Source organism: Macaca nemestrina, chromosome 3 (assembly GCF_043159975.1).
Source record: "Macaca nemestrina isolate mMacNem1 chromosome 3, mMacNem.hap1, whole genome shotgun sequence".
Classification (NCBI taxonomy): Eukaryota; Metazoa; Chordata; class Mammalia; order Primates; family Cercopithecidae; genus Macaca; species Macaca nemestrina.
Genome location: NC_092127.1, coordinates 150,331,392 through 150,346,076, shown reverse-complemented (window position 1 = coordinate 150,346,076; position 14,685 = coordinate 150,331,392). Strand labels below are relative to the sequence as shown.

At 38.2% G+C, this 14,685-nt stretch overlaps 1 protein-coding gene and 1 long non-coding RNA gene across 10 annotated transcripts in view; one reads left to right on the top strand and one right to left on the bottom strand.

The window, feature by feature from the left end:
• The window catches only part of LOC105487680 (cytochrome c oxidase subunit 7B2), a 170,047-nt gene that overhangs the window by 121,048 nt on the left and 34,314 nt on the right, over positions 1-14,685 (bottom strand). The gene's annotated exons all lie outside the window — the stretch shown is intronic.
• Positions 55-14,397, top strand: LOC105487681 (uncharacterized). Its single transcript, XR_011621315.1, has 4 exons — positions 55-97; positions 438-476; positions 959-1,210; positions 14,225-14,397. It is a non-coding gene; the product is annotated as an uncharacterized lncRNA (long non-coding RNA).

The window sequence follows — 14,685 nt, the reverse complement described above, 5'->3', positions numbered from 1 at the left end:
GCCCCAATGTGGCCTCTGGGGTTCACTCCTGAACACCCCTTAGATGCTCTGGGGATTTTGGCCTATGATGAGGGGACCCTCACTGGCCAATACGCAGGTGCTGCAGGTTTTTCAGCATTTAGTACTGTTGGCTACCCTCAGATGCTCTGGGGTTTTCAGCATTGGCATGTCCTTCTAAGACTGTAGATTAGAGTCCTACCCTGGGGGTTCATTTATTCCTTTGTTTCCCTTCTATGAGTGTGGGTTAGAGTCCCTCTCTAGGGGTTTCTTAACCCTGTCACTCTATTTTTACCTTTCCTTTTATACTTGGCTTAGTAAAAGAAAAGCCACCTCTTTTGTCATATTCTGTTTACTGGTGAATGCAGTTATCACTCCAATGCCCACTCATATCTCATCGTTTACTTTTGTTGTACCCTGTACCTATGCCCTCTTTGCAGGACTTGGCAGCAACTGTGTACTGACTTGAGAAAAAGCAGGTGGGAATGTAAAAGAGAAAATAACAGAGCTTTTGCTAGACTTAGATAAACCTCTGTTTCTGGTAGAGAACCCTGTTAGACATGTGGACAATGGTGAGCATCCAGAAGGACTCACCGCTGGGGTGCCCTTTTAGCAATTAGATCAAACAAATTAGAAGGCTTAAAATAAAAGAAACTCATTTCTACTGCAACACTGTTCAGGTCTAGTATAAACCGGAAAACAAAATATTTGGCCTAGAAATGGTTCTTTGTTATAAACTATTTTTACAATTAGATTTATTCTGTAGAAAAGAAACAAAATGGGGAGAGGTCGTGTATGTAAAGGCCTTTATGGTCCTTTATCAGGATCCTGACTTAAGGGGTGGTTGTAGAATGTTTCTGGCTCATGTTACTTCCAGGCACGAAGACGTTGTGTCAGTTTTGCTAGATAACCAACCCCCTCTTAGCTGTGCCTCCTAGAAAGTCCATTTCCCTTCCCACAGAGTGTCCTCAGTCCCTTGATTCTGAAGAGAGATCCCTCCAGTTCTCCAGCTCAGCGTTCCACCCCAAGGTCATGAGACACCCCTCCATGTTATCCAATTAGCCCCAGCCTACACTCCCTACCACTGCCTTGCTCAAGTCCATTTTTCTGGAGGTCCCAGACGCCTGACTTGATGGACAACCCCCTGAAGCAGCAGACATTCAGCAGCAGGAAGTGGCCACCTGAACACTTTCTTCAGTTTCTCCACTGCCAGGTGAGTTCTCCAGCAGCTCAAGGACTCCAAGGGCACTCATGGAACAATGCTATCAACCCCTTCCCTCTCTCCCCTCATTAAAAAGGAGAAAAGAGGTTTTTAAAATCAAAACTGTAATAAAAACTACTTTACCCAAGTTCTATTCCATAGCTTCCCTTGGCTTACCTATCAGGGAAAATGAAGTTTAGCCACATGGACAGATCTCAATCTTTGAATAAATAATTCGAATCCAGCTGTATTTTATAAAGTGGTGAATTTTATACTGCTATCTTATCACTAGAATTCTGAGGTAAAAGCAAATGGGTAAGTGTTCCGTCTTTCTGTGTGTATACACGTTTAGATATGTTTATGTGTATGTACATGTGTTATGTGTTGTGTCTAGCATGCTATCAAATTAGCTTATAAGCAAATGAATATTCATAAATTAAGTCCAAATGTTTTCAAATTCATGTGAATATTTGGTAAATAAAACTGGCTTTAAAATTACCGATAAAAACAGAAATGTCTTCAGAATTTTCAAATTTTGATAAATCAGACTAATTTAAGATTGTTGGTTCAATAAAAACACCTAAATCTTCAGGGTTATCAGCAAAATGCTCATGTATTCAACTGTAAGATTCTTACTTAGGTGTTCACCGAATGTTCAGACTTTAAAAATGTTTAATCAGGAAGCAACTTTGAATGATGACTAGATTTGTCTAATAGCACAATTTTTTCAAGTAATTTTGCTAATCTATTAAAAAGTAATAATAAATTAGGTAAATGTAATGAGATAAATGCTTGTAAGTGAACTTTTTGTATAACTTAAAATCTTAAAATCATTTTGGATGTTTATTGGATGTCTGGGTCATTTCCAATTAAGAAAGTGTTATCATAATATATGGGAAGGTAAGTTTCTAAAAATTGTGAAATGATTCTCATCTTTAAAATGCTAACATCTGGTACAGAGTTCAGGATTTCTTGCTTCGTTGGTTTATATAATATGTGCCAAAAAAGATGTCTTTTTATCAAGAAAAAGAATAACTTTGTCTAATTCAAAAGCTATGCAAAGGTTAATTCAAATTACCAACTTGAAAAGGTTATTTATGAAATGAGGTAGAAAGGAACTAATAAGAAGGAAAGAGAACTGTAAATAAAGTTATAGATAAAATATGTATTTTTGGTAAAGAAGGGAATAAACAAAAGTCTTGTATGTTGAATTCTTGTTCTAGAGTACAAAATACAGTTGGATTCTAATTATTTCTTCAAGTTCTAGTTCCAATTATTTGAGAGAGATAGCGTAGGACAAGTCAGAAAGTACAAGCATGTGATAGTCTGTATAAGTCATGATAAAGTTTGTGAAAGAAAATTTATGAAGGAATTTTGTGTGCAATTAGGTGGCTATCATTAGAAAGGAATTGTTTATAATTGTCTTTCTAGAGAATGGTCCCCCATGTTAAAGCAAGTTGTTCTTAAGTTATTGGTTTGCTCTTAATTAGAAGAAAATTTTATTTTAATTCTATAGCCTGTCCCTTTTAAAACTTCTCAGATTCATATCTCATATTCAACTACTGTTGTGCCTTGCTGTTTTCAATTCTTTCTCCCTTTGAGAAGGCCTAACACAATAATGCTCCAGCTTTTTCATCTGCTCCTGTGACTTTTTCTTCTCTAGTTTTAACTCTTGATATTAACTTATGCTGAAATATTTTATCTTAGAGGTCTACAAAAGCAATGTTTTCCTCCAGGATAACTTGATTTTATACTCCTTGTTGTTCTTGATGTGTAACTTTATGTTTGGCCTTTGTTTTTTAATTCTTAGATTGCTTTAAAAAAGTTTTAAGGGCTAATGAGTGTTGGGCAACCTCCATTCTCACCTGAACTAAAATGTTTAATTGGCTATAGAAACCTGAAAAACTAATTCAGTTCATGATGGGAAACAGGGGCCAGACAAGCCTCACTATGCCCCCTATGTGGAATTTAGGTCAAGTTCAAAAGGCCCTTCAAGAATATGGAAATAAAGCATTGCCCTTTCCAACAAGGGAAAGAATTAACTCCCTCGTTCAACCAAGAGACTTAGTCTTGCTGAAAATTTGTAAAGAAGGATCCCCCAAGGATGAATTACAACCAAAATGGAAGGGCCCCTATCAGGTGTTGTTAAGTATCCCCACTGTCATTAAGCTTCAGGGGATCACCAGCTGAGTACACCTATCCAGGATTAAAACTGTTTCTTATGAGCCCCCACAGGTTTCAGATACAAACAATGTTACCTACACTTGTGAGTCCCTGAAGGCCACCCACCACTTTTTTTTTTTTTTTAACTAAAGGAAAGTTTGCTTTATTGGAGAAGCCAAAAACTGAAAGGAGGCAGTGAAGTGGCATTCAAAAACCACCTCTCCAAGTTGGGCCTCTGGATCAGGAGTTTTTAAGTTTTTAACAGAAAGATGGAACACTGACCCATTTGCTTTTACCTCAGAATTCTAGTCATAAGATAGCAATATAAAATTCACCACTTTACAAAATATAGTTGGATTCAAATTATTTATTCAAAGATTGAGATCTGTCCATGTGTCTAAACTTCATTTTTCCTGATAGGTAAGACAAGGAAAGCTATAGAATAGAACTGGGGTAAAGTAATTTTTATTACAGTTTTAAGAGAAGTTCAGAGAAATCATCAAAACATTTTTGTGAAATGGTCATGTGCAGTCTCAGGTGAGCAGTTAATCACTGTGTTCTTGGTCAATGTCTTGTGGTCTACTGTAGGCACCATCAGCCTAATCAGGCCAGTCAGCCCATTCCTAGAGTTGTTTGTCAGAGTTGTTTCTAGAGTTGTTGGTCACAGTTGTTTTCTTTTTTTTTTTTGAAAGTCTCCTTCTGTCACCCAGGCTGGAGTGCAGTGGCACCATGTCAGCTCACTGCAACCTCCGCCACCCAGGTTCAAGTAATTCTCCTGCCTCAGCCTCCTGAGTAGCTGGGACTACAGGCGCCCACCTCCACGCCCGGCAAATTTTTTGTATTTTTAGTAGAGATGGGATTTCACGTTAGCCAGGATGGTCTCGATCTCCTGACCTGGTGATCAGCCCGCCTTGCCTCCCAAAGTGCTGGGATTACAGGCGTTAAGTCACTGTGCCTGACCTTTTTCTTTCTTTTTTTTTTTAAATTTATTTATTATTATTATACTTTGAGTTGTAGGGTACATGTGCATAACGTTCAGGTTTGTTACATATGTATACTTGTGCCATGTTGCTGTGCTGCAACTCGTCATTTACATCAGGTATAACTCCCAATGCAATCCCTCCTCCCTTCCTCCTCCCCATGATAGGCCCCAGTGTGTGATGTTCCCCTTCCTGAGTCCAAGTGATCTCATTGTTCAGTTCCCACCTATGAGTGAGAACATGCAGTGTTTGGTTTTCTGTTCTTGTGATAGTTTGCTAAGAATGATGGTTTCCAGCTGCATCCATGTCCCTACAAAGGACACAAACTCATCCTTTTTGATGGCTGCATAGTATTCCATGGTGTATATGTGCCACATTTTCTTAATCCAATCTGTCACTGATGGACATTTGGGTTGATTCCAAGTCTTTGCTATTGTGAATAGTGCTGCAATAAACATACGTGTGCATGTGTCTTTATAGCAGCATAATTCATAATCTTGGGTATATACCCAGTAATGGGATGGCTGGGTCATATGGTACATCAAGTTCTAGATCCTTGAGGAATCGCCATACTGTTTTCCATAATGGTTGAACTAGTTTACAATCCCACCAACAGTGTAAAAGTGTTCCTATTTCTCCACATCCTCTCCAGCACCTGCTGTTTCCTGACTTTTTAATGATCGCCATTCTAACTGGTGTGAGATGGTATCTCATTGTGGTTTTGATTTGCAGTTCTCTGATGGCCAGTGATGATGAATATTTTTTCATGTGTCTGTTGGCTGTATGAATGTCTTCTTTTGAGAAATGTCTGTTCATATCCTTTGCCCACTTTTTGATGGGGTTGTTTGTTTTTTTCTTGTAAATTTGTTTGAGTTCTTTGTAGGTTCTGGATATTAGCCCTTTGTCAGATGAGTAGATTGCAAAAATTTTCTCCCATTCTGTAGGCTGCCTGTTCACTCTGATGGTAGTTTCTTTTGCTGTGCAGAAGCTCTTTAGTTTAATGAGATCCCATTTGTCAATTTTGGCTTTTGCTGCCGTTGCTTTTGGTGTTTTAGACATGAAGTCTTTGCCCATGCCTATGTCCTGAATGGTACTACCTAGGTTTTCCTCTAGGATTTTTTTTTTTTTTTTTTTTTTTTTTGAGACGGAGTCTCACGCTGTTGCCCAGGCTGGAGTGCAGTGGCGCGATCTCGGCTCACTGCAAGCTCCGCCTCCCGGGTTCCCGCCATTCTCCTGCCTCAGCCTCCTGAGTGGCTGGGACTACAGGCGCCCGCCACCGCGCCCGGCTAATTTTTTTTTTTGTATTTTTAGTAGAGACGGGGTTTCACTGTGGTCTCGATCTCCTGACCTTGTGATCCGCCCGCCTCGGCCTCCCAAAGTGCTGGGATTACAGGCTTGAGCCACCGCGCCCGGCCTTCCTCTAGGATTTTTATGGTATTAGGTCTAACATTTAAGTCTCTAATCCATCTTGAATTAATTTTCGTATAAGGAGTAAGGAAAGCTTTTGCCTATCATTGGAATATGAACTTAAATCAGTGAAGTGCAAGATATAGGGTAGATAGAGGGCAATTATAGACAATGATAATGCCTGTAAATTGTAATAAATAATCCCACAAAATCCCCTGAATGACAGCAACTACTAGGTGACTTCAGACTCCTCAGAGAAATTCCTTATGAACTGGAACCTTTTTCTTTTTTTAATTATTATTATTTCAATAGCTTTTGGGATACACATTTTTTTTTGTTACATGGATGAATTAAATAGTAGTGAATTCTAAGATTTTAGGGCACCCATCACCTGAGTAGTGTACAGTATACCGGTGTAGTTTTATAATCTCTAGCACCTCTTCTACTCTCCCCCTTCTGAGTATTATATTAATACCACTCTGTAGTCTTTGGGTACTCATAGTTTAACTCTCACTTATCAGTGAGAACATATGTTTTTTGGTTTTCTCCCTCTGTGTTACTTCACTTAGAATAATGGACTTCAGCTCCATCCAACTTGCTGCAGAAGACATTATTTTGTTCCTTTTAATGGCTGAGTAATAGTCTATGGTTGTATATATACCACATTTTCTTTAGCCACTCATTAGTTGGTGGAACTTAGGTTGGTTCCACATCTTTGTAATTGTGTATTGTGTTGTGATAAGCATATGCGTGCAAGTATCTTTTTCATATAACAACCTCTTCTCCTTTGGTCCATTACCTTTGTAAAGGACCAACGCTCAGTTTGGTACAGAGATGTGGTGCTATGGTAAGCACAGGAATATCAATTTTTCTCTTCTTCTTGATCATAATACTCCTTCCCCACTGCTTTGAACAACTGTTTCCTCCTAGGAAACACATCTTTTGTCCTTGTTGGGTGCAGAGGCCACTCTAAGGTCCAGCCAGACATCATGCTGCCTCTGATAATCCTGTTTGCTCCCCCAGTTAACCGATTTCAGTGTGGGTGGGAGAAGACTCTACAGTAAATATTTCAAAAAAGTATAGCATCAAAGAATAATCTTCTTGGTTGCCGAATCTGTCATCAACATCCCCAGGATAAGAGAGTTCCACGTTCTGGCACATCTGGAAAATCTCACAACCATGTCTCTGGACCTCCTAATTAACCACCGTGATGCCTTAGTACACAGACCACCACTTGTTAGGTGGAATTCTCCCCCACGTAACAGACTCTACCTAACTTCCTCCACCACTGTTATCTGGACCTGGGAGATTGGGTACTGGTACCTCCAGTGATGTAATGACACTATCTTTTGCACCCATTGCTGTGTTAGTGATACAAGAATGGAAGTTTCCCCACAATGCTCTGTTCCAACCCTAGTTTCCAAGTACCAAGGCTGCACTAAGATAAATGGGATTCAACTTCTAAGTAAGGAAGTCATACATGATGCCACCGCCAAGGTCAATACATGCAAGGAAAAAGCAACCACCTGATCTAGGAAGATGGAATTGTTCCCCCTTCTGGAAAATAGGAGCTATTTGACCACTCTCATTGGAATTTGGGGAAAATAGCTCTATAGATCCATTTTGGAAATAGAGAATAGACGTTACACCACATATGGCCTCAATTTGTGCCCTAACTGGGTGCACTTTTGTCTGTGGTTATGATTGGAAAGAAATCCGACCCTGCAACTAACTACTCCTGACTCCCTGGAGAACCAGCTATTCTTTCAGGAGTAGCTTTATTTTGTATATCAAAAACTTGTACACAAAAACAAAATGTTTTGTATATCAAAACAAAAATGTATGTTGGTCACCACTGCCCCTCTGACGGTCACTGTCTGTAACCCCGAGAGGCCCAATAATACCAGAAATAAACAAACAATAGCATTATTTCTGGTGGAAAGCAGGGCAGCAATAATGTAGTGGCTTCTTGGAGTAGCTTTGCCTACCTGAGACAACCCTAAGGAATTAGACTCAAACCCCAGAATCACTGGCCACCAACAAAGGTCAGGCACTAAAGAGAATTCAAGAGTCCCTAAACCTTGGCAAATGTAATCCTGGACTAGTGTTGTATTTTTGGCCCTTGCTTGTTACCTCTTAGTATAAGTTTGTGTCTTCCAGATTACAACAATTCCATTTAACGACAATGTTGTCACAAGGCTTCCAATTCATCCTGCCTTCTGACCCAGGAAAAGAGATATACTGCCTTTGGCCTCCTTACATCAGATGACAAGTTTCTACTCCTCCAGTGTTAGCAAGTGCCTACACTCATAAGATCAGCAGGAAGCAGTTACAGAAGATGGACCTCCACTCTTCTACAAGCCCTTTAACATTAAGTAGTAGTATATAATCTCTAATGTGAGAAAATAAGGTAGGAGAACAGCAGGATTTATGTTCTGATCCTGACAAGATGAAATCAAGAAACTGGCTGGAACCAGCCAATGATGCCAAAGGCTGTCTTTAGTTGCCTTTGATGCTTATCAGCATATGACACCCCTACCAGCATCATGACAGTTCACAAGTACCATGGCAACATCCAGAAATAACCACTCCTTTCTCCAGATATTTATGAATAGCCCAACCCTTAATTTGCATGTAATTAAAAGTGGATATAAATGCAGCTAACGAACAGCCCATACCCTGCTGATCTGAGTGCACTGCCTATGGGTTGGCATTCCTCCACAAGGAGCACCCACTCTGCTATACATGGCCACCTCAATAAACCTGCTTATGCTGAACCAACATTGCATCCCAGGGATGAAGCCTACTTCATCATGATAGATTAGCTTTTTGATATGCTGCTGGATTTGGTATGCTAATTTTTTATGGTTTCTGCATTGATGTTCATCAAGGATATTGGCCTGAAGTTTTTTCTTTTTTTGTTGTTATGTCTCTGCCAGGTTTTGGTATCAGGATTACAGTGGCTTCATAGAAAGAGTTGGGGAGGAGTCCCTTCTCTTCAGTTTTTTGGAATAGTTTCTGTAGAAATGGTACAAGCTTTTCTTTGTACATCCAGTAGAATCTGCCTGTGAATTCATCAGGTCCTGGACATTTTTATTGGTTGGTAGGCTATTTATTACTTACTCAACTTCAGAACTCATTATTGGTCTGTTGAGGAAATCAATTTCTTCCTGGTTCAGTCTTGGGAGGCTGTATATGTCCAAGAATCTATCCATATATTCTAGGTTTTCTAGTCTGTGTGCATAGAGGTGTTCACAGTAGTTTATGATTGCTAATTTTATTTCCATGAGGTCAGTGGTACCATTCTCTTCATCATTTCTAATTGTGTTTATTTGGATCTTCTCTCTTTTCTCCTTTATTATTCTAGCTAGTGGCCTATCCTATTATTTCTTTCATAAAACCAACTCCTGGATACATTGAACTTTTGAATGTTTTTGTTTTGTTTTGTTTTGTTTTTGCCAATCAATTTCCTTCAGTTCAGCTTCTATTATTATTTCTTTTCTTCTGCTAGCTATGGGGTTGATTTGTTCTTGCTTCTCTAATTCTTTCAGTTGCGAGGTTATATTGTTAATCTGAGGACTATGTAACTTTTTGATATGGGCATTTAGTCCTATAAATTTCCCTCTTAACACTGACTTAACTGTGTCCCAGAGATTCTGGTATGTTGCATCTTTGTTCTTATTAGTTTTGAAAAACCTCTTGATTTCTGCCTTAATTTCATTATTTACCTAAAAATCACTCAGAGGCATGCTGTTTAATGTCCACAAAATTGCATGGTTTTAAGCAATCTTCTTAGTCCTGACTTCTATTTTTTACTTGAATGTGGTTCAAAACGTGTGTTTGGTATGATTGTAATTCTTTTGCATTTGCTGAGGATTGTTTTATGTACAATTATGTGGTCGGTTTTAGAGTAAGTGGCATGTGGCAATGAGAAGAATGTGTATTCTGTTGTTTTTTGGTGGAGAGTTCTGAAAAGGTCTATCAGATCCATGTGATCCAATGTTGAGTTCAGGTACTGAATATCTTTGTTAATTTTCTGTCTTGATGATCTGTCTAATACTGTCAGTGGAGTGTTATAGTCTTCCATTATTACTATGTGGGAGTCTGTGTCTCTTTGTAGGTCTCTAACAACTTGTTTTATGAATCTGGGTGCTCCTATGTTGGGTGCATACATATTTAGGATAGTCAGGTTTCTTGTTGAATTGAACCCTTTACTATTACATAATGCCCTTGTCTTTTTTGATCTTTGTTGGTTTGAAATTGTTTTATCTGAAGTTAGGATTGCAACCCCTAATTTTTTCTGTTTTCTGTTTGCTTGGTAGATTTTCCTTCATCCCTTTATTTTGAGCCTATGAGTGTCATTACATGTGAGATCGGTCTCATGATAACAGCATACCACTAAGTCTTTCTTTTTAATCCAGCTTGCCACTCTGTGTCTTTTAACTGGTGCATTTAGTTCATTTACATTCAAGGTTAGTATGGATATGTGTGGGTTTGATCCCATCATTGTGTTGTTAGCTGGTTATTATGTTGGCTTACTGGAGTGGTTGCTTCATAGTGACACTGGTTTGTGTGTTTAAGTGTCTTTTTACAATAGCTCATATGAACTTTCCTTTCTATATTTAGTGACGCTTTCAAGTTCTCTTGTAAGGCAGGTCTGGTGGGTAACAAATTCCCTCAACATTTGCTTATCTTAAAAGGATCTTGTTTCTCCTTTGCTTAGAAAGCTTAGGTTGGCTGAAAATGAAATTCCTAGTTTAAGATTTTTTTCCTTTAATAATGTTGAATATAGGCCCCCAAACTCTTCTGGCTTGTAGGATTTCAGCTGAGAGCTCTGCGGTTAGCCTGATGGTGTTTTCTTTGTAGGTGACCTGTCATTTCTCTCTTTAGCTGCCTTTAAAATTATTCATTTAATTTTGGCCTTGGAAAATCTGATGATTATGTGTCTTGGGGATGATTTTCTTGCATAGAGTCTTGACGGAGTTCTCTGTATTTCCTGAATTTGATGGTTGGCCTCTCTAGCAAGGTTGGGCAAGTTTTCATGAACCATATCCTGAAATACGTTTTCCAGGTTGTTTGCTTTCTCCTCCTCCCTTTCAGAGATGCCAATGATTTCAGATTTGTCCTCTTTACATAACCCCATACTTAGAGGCTTTATTCATATCTTTTTATTCTTATTTGTTTATTTTTGTCTCACTGCCTTACTTCAGACATCCAGTCTTTAAGTTCTGGGATTCTTTCCTCAGCTTGGTTTATTTTACTGTTACTACTTGTATGTACATTTTAAAATCAATAAATGTGATTAATCACATAAAAAAAAACAAGGACAAAAACCACATGATTGTCTCAACAGGCACAGAAAAGCCTTTTGATAAAATTCAATACCCCTTCCTGTTCAAAACTGTCAACAAACCAGGTATTGAAAAAACATACCTCAAAACAAGGAGGCATCTATGACAAGCCCACAGCCAACATACTGAACAAGCAAAAGTTGGAAACATTCCCTTTGAAAGCCAGCACAAGACAAGGATGCCTTCTCTCCCACCATTGCTATTCTACATAGTGTTGGAAGTCCTAGCCAGAGCAATTAGGCAAAAAGAAGAAAGTGCATCCAAATGCAAAAAGAGGAAGTCAAACTATCTCTGTTTGCAGATGACATGATTCAAAACGTCATAGTCTCAGCCCAAAAGCTCTGCCAGCTGATAAACATCAACAAGCTTCAGGATACAAAATCAATCTACAAAAATCACTAGCACTAGCATTCCAATACAACAACAACAACCAAGCCAAGAACCAAATAAGGAACTCAATACCATTCACAATTGCCACAAAAAGAATAAAATACCTAGAAATACAGCTAACCAGGAAATTGAAAGATCTCTACAATGAGAATTACAAAACACTGGTAACTAAATCTTAGAAGACACAAACAAACCAAAAAAATTCTATGCTCATGGAGAGGAAGAATCATATCATTAAAATGACCATACTGCCCAAAGCAATTTACTGATTTAATGCTATTCCTATCAAACTATCAGTTACTTTCTTCACAGAACTAGAAAAAATAAACTATTTTAAAATTCCTATGGAACCAAAAAAAGAGCCTAAAGAGTCAAGGCAATCCTAAGCAAATAGAACAAAGCTGGAAGCATTATGTTACTAGACTTCCAACTATATTACAAGGCTACAGTAACCAAAAAAGCATGGTAATGGTACAAAAACAGGCACATAGACCAATGGAAAAGAATAAAGAGCCCAGATATAAGGTTGTGCACCAACAACCATATGATCTTTGACAAACCTGACAAAAATAAGCAACAGGGAAATGCTCTCTGTTTAATAAATGGTGCTGGGGTAACTGGCTAGCCATCTGCAGAAGACTGAAGCTGCCCCCCTTTCTCACACCATATAAAAAATCAACTCAAGATGGATTAAACACTTAAATATAAAACCCAAAACTGTAAAAACCTTGGAAGATAACCTAGGCAATATCATCCTGGACATAGGAACTTGCAATGATTTCATTACGAAGATACCAAAAGCTATTGCAACAAAAGCAAAAATTCATAAGTGGAATCTAATTAAACTTAAAATTATCTGCACAGCAAAACAAACTATCAACAGAGTAAACCTACAAAATGAGAGAAAATATTTGCAAACTATGCATCTGACAAAGGTCTAATATCCACCATATCCATAAGGAGCTTGAACATATTTACAAGCAAAATAAAACCCATTAAAAAGTGGGCAAAAAACATGAACAGACACTTTTTAAAAGAAGACATACATGTGGCCAAGAACCATATGAAAAAAAGCTCCATGTAACTTATCATTAGAAAAATGTCAATCAAAAACAATGAGATACCACCTTCCACCAGTCAAAATGGCTATTAAAAAAAATATCAGATACTGGCAAAGTTGAGGAGAAAAGGGAACACTTATACACTGTTGGTGGGAGTATAAATTAGTCCAACTGTTGTAGAAAGCAGTATGGTGATTCCTCAGAGAGCTAAAAGAAGAACTACCATTCGATCCAGCAATCCCATTTTGGGTATATACCTAGAGGACTATAAATCATTCTACCATAAAGACACATTCATGTGAATGTTTATTACAGCACTATTCACAATAGCAAGGACATGGAATCAATCTAAATGGCCATTAATGTCAGGCTAAATAAAGAAACTGTGGTATATATATGCCATGGAATACTATGCAGCCATAAAAATTAATGAGATCATGTCTTTTGTGGAACAAAACTGGAGCTGCAGGTGATCATAAAATTAATGCAGGAACAGAAAACCAAATACTACATGTTCTCACTTATAAGTTGGATCTAAATAATAATAATTTATGAATACACTGAAGGAAACAACAGACACTGGTGCCTACTTGACGGTGGAGGGTGAGAGGAGGAAGAGGAGCAGAAAATGTAGCTATTGAATGCTAGGCTTAATTCCTGGGTGATGAAGTAATCTGTACAAAAAAACCATTACATGTGTTTACCTATGTAATAAACCTTCACATGTGCCCCGAACCTAAAATAAAAGCAAAATAATAAATTAATAAATAAATAAATAGGTAGATAAATAAATAAATAAATACTGCTGGCTCTTGAATTCTTTCCCAAGCAAAGCCAAGAACTCTCCCAAGATAAACGACAGTTTGGGGGCTGGCCTGTCCTGCATCATCGTTGCTACTTAATTCTATCTCAGGAAGGCAGTTCCTCACAAATTATGTCAATAGAGCAGTTCTATTGCATAGTATTAAAGAAATGATCTCAGAGGTCAGAATGTCAGAATCTGAGTTCATGTCTTTGCCCCTTCCTAGGTGTGTGACTTGGACAAATTACTGATTCGTTTTGTTCCTAACTTCCCTCATCCATAAAATGGGGATAATTATGCTAATGTCTTCATAGGGTTTTGGTGTTAATTTTTTTTTATTATACTTTAAGTTCTGGGGTACATGTGCAGAACGTGCAGTTTTGTTACATAGCACACACGTGCCATGGTGGTTAGCTGCACTCATCAACCTGTCACCTACATTAGGTATTTCTCCTTATGCTATCCCTCCCCTAGTTTCCCACCCCCCGACAGGCCCGGGTGTGTGATGTTTCCTCCCTGTGTCCATGTGTTCTCATTGTTCAACTCCCACTTATGAGTGAGAACATGCGGTGTTTGGTTTTCTGTTCTTGTGATAGTTTCCTGAGAATGATGGTTTCCAGCTTCATCCATGTCCCTGCAAAGGACAGGAACTCATCCTTTTCTATGACTACATAGTATTCCATGGTGTATATGTGCCACATTTTCTTTATCCAGTCTGTCATTGATGGACATTTGGGTTAGTTCCAAGTCTTTGCTGTTGTGAATAGTGCCCCAATAAACATATGTATGCAAGTGTCTTTATAGTAGAATGATTTACAATCCTTTGTATAGACACCCAGTAATGGGATTGCTGACTCAAATGGTATTTCTAGTTCTAGGTCCTTGAGGAATCACCGCACTGTCTTCCACAATGGTTGAACTAATTTACACTCCTACCAACAGTGTAAAAGGTATTTCTCCACATCCTCTCAGCATCTGTTGTTTCCTGACTTTTTAATGATCACCATTCTCACTGGCGTGAGATGGTATCTCATTGTAGTTTTGATTTGCATTTCTCTAATGACCAGTGATAATGAGCATTTTTTCATTTGTCTGTTGGATGCATTAATTTAATTAATATATAAATAACCTAGAATATAGTAGGTGCTTAATAAATTTTGCTATTATTATTTTTTTAGTAGAAGTATTATTTTCTTTGTTATTTAAGCCACAATGCCATTCTACCGGTTAAATTATCAGGAGACTGAAATTGATGTCCAATGGGTAAGTGGGATTAAAAGATCATGGACCCTATGCAGAAAAATATACTGGCTTGCAGATTATAATTCTCTTT